The sequence below is a fragment of the Cyanistes caeruleus genome, chromosome 1 (assembly GCF_971803275.1).
Source record: "Cyanistes caeruleus chromosome 1, bCyaCae1.hap1.1, whole genome shotgun sequence".
In the NCBI taxonomy this organism is placed as follows: domain Eukaryota; kingdom Metazoa; phylum Chordata; class Aves; order Passeriformes; family Paridae; genus Cyanistes; species Cyanistes caeruleus.
Window position 1 is genome coordinate 90850708 of NC_141701.1, and position 8547 is coordinate 90859254.

Genomic DNA, 8547 nt, shown 5'->3' on the forward strand with positions numbered 1-8547 from the left:
TTAGCCGTGAAGGCAAAAGCCACTGCTGCTTTTCATTTCAGTTTCACGTGCTTCGGGAGCATGTGTGCGTCTGTGCTCTCAGAGCCATTACCGTCAGAAAATATCACTCCACAGCACTTTTAAAACTGATTCAGATACTTCTAATGACTTGTAACTTGGGTGCCAAATAGAATAGGTAGAGCAGGATATTTTTCATCAAGTTCTTGTTAAAAAGAATGTAAAAAACATTAATTGATACAAAGTCATAAAGATCTGGGCCTCCAGTTATTCCTAGAGCCCTTAGGGTGAAATTAACCCTCAAGTAGAGGCTCTTTTAAGGCTTTTACAGCATGCCAGTCCCATGGGGGGTCTGAATAAAGATGTATTATGGAACAGTTTTGCTGTAAAATTTTCAAGTTCAGTATCTGCCTGTATCTTTTCAGTGTTTAACTGACTTATGATCCTGCAGTACATATATTGATCCCTAATCTTAGGCAGATTTGAGTTCTAATGCAAAGCTGCATTAATAAATTTGTCAACTTGATACAAAACGGATCCACAATAAAGCAATACTTAATGTTGAGTATATATAGTCTATAAATGTTTATTATCTACTTATTATAGAGGAACCTGAGATTAGTCTGGTAGCTATATGCGATAAAGTATAATTATACATACATACACATCAAATTATGTGTAGATATGGGAACACATATTATTTTTACCCATTGTTAGGAAAAGTCAGAGGAGAGAATAGGCTCAGGAATTCCATCAGTTTTTTCTTAGTCAGACACTGAATAAAGCATGCTCCCAGTCCAGACTAAAGAAAATATTGCCATGAATTAATATGACATTTCTTACTGAGGAACATAACTTCAGAACAAGAGTAGCTGCTTGTGCTTTCTTATAATGCTCCCTGTGATTGGATGCAACTTTTCCTCTGTATGTTTTCTTTAATTTTTATGTTTTATGTGAAAGCTGAACACACTGAATTTGTTTGTAATTTGGAATTTAAAGCAAGGCTCTTTGTTAAAAGCCCAGAGGAAGTTTCCATATGACTTATGGGCCATTTGGGCTCAATTGAATTTAATGGGTTTCAGCTGCACCTCCACAATGGCTTTGAAGGAAGTGAAGGGAGATCTATAGGTCTTAATTGCTCAAGACTGGCTTGTTTCTCTTGAAAAGGCTGTTTGCAAGAAGCAGGTTGGGAGCATTAAAGTATATATCCTCAAAGGGATGAAGGAACTGCCGTTTGAGGAAGGGGTAGGATGAAAAAAGCTTTAAGAGTTACTCAGGAGCTGAACTAGGCAATCTGAACAGGTCCACGATAAGTTCTTGTTTGTGTGCTTAAAAATAATCAAATAATTGGAGGGCAGAGCTAAGCCAAACTTCCTTTTCAGTCCTTTCAAGAAAGGAATGGAGATCTTGGAACTGACAAGATAAATTAGGCTGAGACCAAAAGAGAAACCCAAACAGATAGTCCCCTTGGCCTCTCTCATGCTGGTTGACAGACATGAGTGTTTGAGTCAGCAGGTGAACCATGACTTCTAAGAGCAGTGGTTTGTTTATGCTTCCACTGTACAAAGCTTTTCAGTGGAACAGAGCAAACCTAACTGGGCAAGCTTCCATTTCAATTTCACATTTCCTTCTGCATGTGCAGCACCAACTGGCCTTATAGATTGATGTTACTAAGTTTGTTAGGATTACCCCTGGCTTCACATTAGGAGGTGTCTGACCCATAAGAATCTCCTATGACCCTGTTTTCCAGGCAGGCAGGAGAACACGTGAAATTCAAAGTTAGGAATATAAAGGAACTACTGTCTTACTGAAGATAATCTAAGAGACGGCATTACAGGAAGTTAACCTTTGGTGTACTCTGTCATTTTGGCCAGCATCATACAGGCAAATAAGAAGGGGACATTCTCCTGAGGTACCCAGCAGATGAATGCCAGATGGTACTGTCATAATACACAAAAAATAGCTAAATACCTACCGGTTGTGTTCAATACAAAAGGAACATTTTTCTTTTTCTGAATCCTGCAGGGCAGAACTCAGACAAGCATCTTAATGCAAACATCGAAGTAACTGAAATGTGAAGCTGGAAATCCAGAGAATTCTCCAAAAGCTTTAAGTAGCTTTTTAGGCTTCATTCATGTTGGGCCTAATGGATCCTCAAAGGGGAGAATGGTTTATCAAAGACAAGCATTTTAAGTACCTCGTGTTTATGTGGTAGGTAAATGGGCGTTTGTTACATTTGAATTGTTTCTGAATATGCAGAGAAAAATATCAAGCCACCATTAGCAGCAGCAGCAGCACAGCGATGCAGCAGCGCCTAGCTGGGGGGAAAAGTGTTTTCTTTTCCCATGTTAAAATATGCTCATTTTAATTTCCATGCAAAATTATAAGAATAAAAATATGCTGCCCTTTAGGGGAATGGCATTTTGCTAAATACCATGCATTGCTACAAACCTTAGATGTGAGGGGCCACATGCAAACATTTACATAGAAGAACTTTATGGATATGTATCTGGGTCTCAGTCTTGCAGGAAAAAATATTTCTGACAGCCTGGCTCTTTCAGGCTATGACATTTACTGCCTGCAGATAGAGGCTGAGTAGTAGGTGTGATGTTGTGACAGAAACTGAATGATTAGCTCTGCCTTTCCTTTCTTGTCCTTAAATCCTCTTCACCTGGTTTTATATACCTGTTTTCCTAATAAGTGAGTTTGCTATTAGCAATGCACTTACATATGCATGCCTCAGTCATTATTGTCCTGCATTCTGGCCTATTCAAGATTAGAGAAGTCTTCCTCTTCCTAGGCTTCCCAGAAATGCTGCTAAAGTTTGTCTGTTCAATTTCTTTGGTGGTTGCATCTTCTTTCATTAACTAGGGTAGCTGGTGTTGAAAACCAAACAGAAGGTAATGACAGACCACAGCAAGCTGTCTGTTGCTGCAGATGGAGGATACCTCTAGGATTTGGGTCAGAAAACACTTGGCAAGCATCCCTCTGAATTCTTCTTGTCACATGTTGAAGAAGCCTGCTTAGTGGCAGGGGTGAAGAAGGAAGCAGAAATCTTAAAATGGCTGCAATACGAATTTTTTTTTGTTTTATTTTTGTTCAGCATCGGAGCTATTTACAGCGTATCTTGCCAATTTATTCATACTGTTGCTGTCATGGGTTTTCCTGATTCTCTGCTTTCAGGACCTCCCCCCGCCCCGTGATCCCATTTAGGTCTGCAGTGGCAGGAGAAACGAGAGTTACTTATGCCTCGTTTTAGAATGGGACCTTGCAGAGAAGGTCTAAGAAGCCATTTGTTTTCTTTAAACATAGCTCAGCTTTGCACAGGCACTCACACACATTCAGACGGTTTCTACTTGAAATTCCTCATCCAATACAAATAGTTCACAGTCTTGACTGTGGAAAGTGAAGGCGCTCCCCTGACCCCCCTTTCTGCCGGCGTGAGGGGCTTGGGCCAGGACAGGCCGCACTGACAAGGTCTGCAGCGCCGGCAAATACACCTCTAAAAGCTCCGAACCCCACCTTTGTCTGCCGCTTGTGAGAAGAAACAGAGTGAAATCTGAGGGAAGCCTTCATCCCTTTGGAGACTCTATCACACGCTCCGCCACCTTTGAGGTTTGCAAGCCAGCAGTGAGAGTCGGTGTCTTTAGAGACGGCAGCTGTGGCCTGGAGGGGAAGCAGGAGTGAATTGCACCATTAAACTGTCTGTACCCTCTTCCTTGCTCAGTCTGTGTAAACTAACACACCATAGTGTTTATAGCTCTTCAGCACAGCCTTTTGAACAAGTTTTCAACAAATGCCTCTTTCTTTTCCTCTTCCAGGGCGTGCACAAGTTATGTAAGGTTTTGGAGAGATGGATGGTGGCAGAGCTGTTGGACACCCTGTACTGCTGTAACAATTGCCTTACAGCCTCTTCTGTCCAGGCAGTCTCTTCCCTAGGAAAGGTTAGAAACTGCCTATGTCCCCAACACCTCCCTTTCCCAAGAAATAGTCCCTTGGTACAACTGAAGCTGCTGTGGCTGTAGGCAGGGGAAGAAGATGCTGCAGGCATGAGGCTGGCCTGGAAGGAATGACCACAGAGGTGGGAAAATGTCCACATTTTGTTCCAAGTCCTGCACATGCTGAGATTATATTCCCTTGACTCTGTCACATTGCTTTATCTTTATGGGGTCCTGCAAATCCAACTAATCAATCACAATGCAGTATACCAGCAGCTTTTTCAGTATTTAACCGGTAGGAGTTATTTTGCAGGTATATCTCCTTTGTCTGCATATCATCTGGAGAAGTATTTGGTGTGTACGTACACATAGACCAGACTTCTTTGTTTGTATTACCATACTGGTTGTCTTGCTCATTGTTCCACAAGCTTACATTAGGCACTATAGAGGTACAAAACCATGCCACTTCAGAGAGGCACATTTAAATAGATCACATGCATTAATTTTGTTAGGGAGGAAAGGAAATTTTCTTTCATGTTTTCAATAGTTCATATTATTTTTGTGGCTCAAAACCATGCAAAAGAAAAGGACCCAAAACAACACAATAAACATAACAAATGAAAAGACACAAAGAGTTTTGCCCAAGAAGCAAATAAATTACATTTCAACTGAGATGGTAAGATAGATTAACAAACAGAAGAGAGGCAGTAGGGTAAGAAAGGACAAGGGTTATAGAAATAAGATTATTTGCAGTCCATGCAGTATACCCTAATACATTTCCTTATGCCCTGCTCTGTCTCCAGATGCTGCAGAGAAATGGCCAAAGATTAGCTCCCAGGGGCAGAGAACTGTCTGTGTGGTGTTTGTTTTTATAGTGCCTCCTTCAATGGGACCCTAATCCTCATTGGGGTCCCAGAGTCCTGTAGCAATACAAATAACACACATAAAGTAGTAGCAATAAGATCTCTTGGCCCAGCGCTTTTCTCGGTGTTGTATCCAAGCCTAACCTAAGAAAAGGGAAGGATTTTACAGCTTCTAGGGGTGTAGTCATTACTTTGGGTGTATGTTCTTATTTTTTGAAGTTTGTTCATCCCTTTCAGAAAGGATGTCTTGACCTGAAACTAAATTTGATATTAACATTGCCCTACTCCTTATTTGATACTTAGTGATATCTGAAATGTTTGGCTCTGACTATGGAAAGGTAGGAATACCAGAAAAGAAGATCATATATTATCTGGGCATAGTTCGTAGCCCAACTCCTGACAAGGAAGTGGGAACACAACAGACTTTTTTTATAATATCACAGTAGCTCTCAGGAATAATTTCTCAGAAACTCTGAAGCCTGAAAAAGAGGCATCAGAAAACACTGACCAAAGGTTTTCTTCTGATGGCTGAGGTAAAGCCCAGATTTGAAACTGCTGTTGCCTGGCTTGCTGAATCCTGGTGGGTCCAGATTTGTTATGGCCCAGCAGAGTTTGCCAGGGTCAAGGAGGTCAGTAACCTCATGGGCTATAAAATGTATGGTCTGCTCCATCAGGATTAGTGTGTGCAATTGCCTCCAATTTGCTGTTCTCTGAAATTAAGAATAACCTGGAAAAGTCAAACTGTGTTTAGAGCTTAGTTTTACACGTGGTCTGAGACAGCATTTATGCCTCAGACATGTGTCTAACATACTCTGGTTGCACTGTGAAGTGTTAAAGTTTAGCTGGAAAAGAGCTTAAATGCTGCTGCTTCACTGGTTTGGGCCCCAGAGTGGCCATTGTTCTCCACTCCTTTACCTGTTATTCATCCTTTAAGTCCAGCTCCCTCCAGAAACATGAGCTCTCATGCAGCTGGTAATTCTTATATGTCCAAGTAATGCACATTTGTATCAAGAAGACATGGTCAGAGTTTGTCTAACTTCTTGTCACTATAGCCAAGCCAGAAATCTAAGGTACAGTAACTCATTTTATAGTCACTCTATCTGGCACTGAATATAGATTGGAAAAATTCTTTGCTTAAGCAAGATGTGTGGTAATATTGTTATGCTATATTAAAGTTCTCAAGTGCTCTTTAAAAATAAATTACTTTCTCATGAGTGTGAGAGAGAAGTATCCCCTACCACAGCCACATTTCTCCTTGCCCAGAACTGCCAAATTCTTCCATGAAGAGAAAAACCAGGCAAAGGGTTGTATCCTAGTCTTTTTTTTTCTTTCTTTTTTTTCTGAAGTATTTGGTATTAAGTCTTCAGAAAGACTAGATAAAGCATTAGCTGTGAGTAGAAAAAAACATTAGGAACCACACCAGCTCGTCAGGGCTGTGCATGCACATCTCCCAGTGCTAGACCAAGCCTATGTATCAAAAAAAGGTCCCAAATATTTAGGGCAGAAATATTCACTCCACTTGTAAGTGCTCTTTTTCTTCTGGGTTTTCCTCTCAGCTTCCAAAAGCTGCCCCTTAAATGCCACTTGTGAATGGAGAAAATTATGCACTTTCAAATTCTCTCCTGGGGACTGAGGGCTCATATCTCTCCCTCTCACACTGATACCGTAATTTCACACTATTTTTTTTTTTGCCAGCAGTTGAGCCTTTCCTTGTTATATATGACAGGCATGTTTCATTTTCATTAGGGCTTTTATACTTTGAGAGGCCTGATGAGCAGGGGAAGGGAAGTGGCTGGATGGAATCGCTGCCACCTGAAGGGAAGCAGTCACAGGAGGTGGAGGGGCTCTCCCACATCCCAAATAGTGCCACTTTTGTACTCTGCACTACTGCCCTCCCTCAGGTGATGCAGTTTTGCTGCCACTGAAGCTTCCAGTGAGGCCACAGCCTCTATAACTGTTAGTGCAAAGCAGTAAGAACTCACAGAGGGAAAAACTTCTCAAACAAGTGATGTGCACCATGGTAGTTGTTGGGTGGAAACTGAGCTAACCGGCTAACCTACATAGGGGTCAGGTTCTCGGATGGCTCACAATTCGCAGTAGCAAGGAGCTAGTACATTGTATCTGTGTAATGTCATGTCCCAGCTGTGGTTAATTGCCACCCAAGTATCAAAACTTTCTGGGCTGATCATCATCAAAGGAAAGCTCACACAATATCAGTCTTGTCTTTCACCAGGAGAAAGGCAATACTTGGAACTCTTTGTGGGAGAGAGGACAGGAATACTGCTTGCTGCATTTTGTAACTTGACTTAACATGGTTGAACATTTAATGTGTTGAAGAATAGCTTGACAGCTACATGGAGGGTACTTCTTTCCATGCCTGCTGATAGGGTGAGCTCTCAGGCACTTGTATCATCCCTACTGGGTTGTGCAATCTGGGTTTGAAACCTGGGCACTGCCCTGGGACTTCAACTGCTGTGCGTTTAAAAGTTTTTCTGCAAAGATAATATTTTCTTTTTATTAAAAACCTCTATAGACCTATAAGGTTGTTACATAGCAAAATTCAGCATATGCAGCTCAGGTGCTGAATATCCAAAGGACACTTCCCTCTGGATGTCTTACGGATAACAGAGCAGCATCAGAAGTATTAAATGGATTCTCTGAGCACAGCAAAACCTGGTATCTGTAAGCAATGTCCTATAAACTCCGTGTTTCTGAAATGCAGCCCGCACTGCGGCTATGCAATCAAACTTCCTTTATATGAAACCTTCATGTACTCTCCCAATTCTTTTCTTTCTTCATTCCCACTTTCCTGCCCTTTGGCATTCATTCACACTGACATTATTAGAGTTGTCTCTGAAGCTGGCCTAAGGAGTCCTACATAGTATTTACATTACAACAGAGCCTGGGGGCATCAGACAGGGATGTGGGTCTGTTGTGCCAGCTGCTATTCAGCCTTTAAGTACCAAGGTAGTCCCTGGCCCAAAGAAATTTCCATCTTGAATTTTAACAGGTAGACCAGAGGGAGATGATTGTTTCCCTGATGCTTCAAACTAAATTCAAGTTGCTGTGAGTAGTAGGCTTTAGGAAAACCTCCTCTTTTCTTGTAGGAGGAGGTAGGAGAAGCACAAAACTGCCAGATTGAGATTCCCTGAGATGATCCCTAGCTGGTGGTGCAGAAACCACAGCAGGCAACCAGCAATGTGTAACACACACCAGACAGAAATAAAGTGAACACAAAGATTTCACAAATTTATTGCGAGTGCAGCCTAATGCTCCTATTCAGAGCACGTGTGTATTTCCACCTCAAAAGAAGAGAAAACAATTCCTTCAAGTCCCTCCAAATAAACCAGATTTTAAGAATCTTTCCACTGGAAAAAAGAACCCCAAAACCAAACTCAAAAACCTTTAAACCATTTAAGACCACCTTAGAAAGGCAGTCTGTAAGTATGCAAAACACTGGAGACCATCATATGCTAATCTGAGCTTAACAAAACACATAGCATTACCATGTGTAATTATACAGTCCAGCTATTAGTAGCTTTACCGCTGGCTGTTCTCCATCCTGCTTTCAAGCTACATCCTTTCCTTTCATCTTATTCTACACCACATGAAACAGGTGAGCTGTTCCCTTTATATAGCTCAGGGCTCCAGTCACATAGCTCTCAAAGCTTGGTATCTTCATTTAATCAGTTAAAAGAATTGAAATAATCAGAGATCTTTCATGAACTCCATGCCAAATTTTAATTCTG

The 8547-nt window shown here is 41.4% G+C and overlaps 1 long non-coding RNA gene across 2 annotated transcripts; it reads left to right on the forward strand.

The window, feature by feature from the left end:
• The first annotated feature begins 1181 nt into the window (after positions 1-1181).
• LOC147655732 (uncharacterized) lies at positions 1182-8117 on the forward strand. Of its 2 annotated transcripts, XR_015273816.1 has the most exons (5): positions 1182-1242; positions 1872-1934; positions 2023-2208; positions 2869-3700; positions 3819-8117. It is a non-coding gene; the product is annotated as an uncharacterized LOC147655732 (long non-coding RNA). The 2 variants fall into 2 exon arrangements; XR_015273817.1 differs by lacking the exon at positions 3819-8117 and having other exon boundaries at positions 1186-1242; positions 1748-1934; positions 2869-3779.
• Positions 8118-8547: the final 430 nt, after the last annotated feature.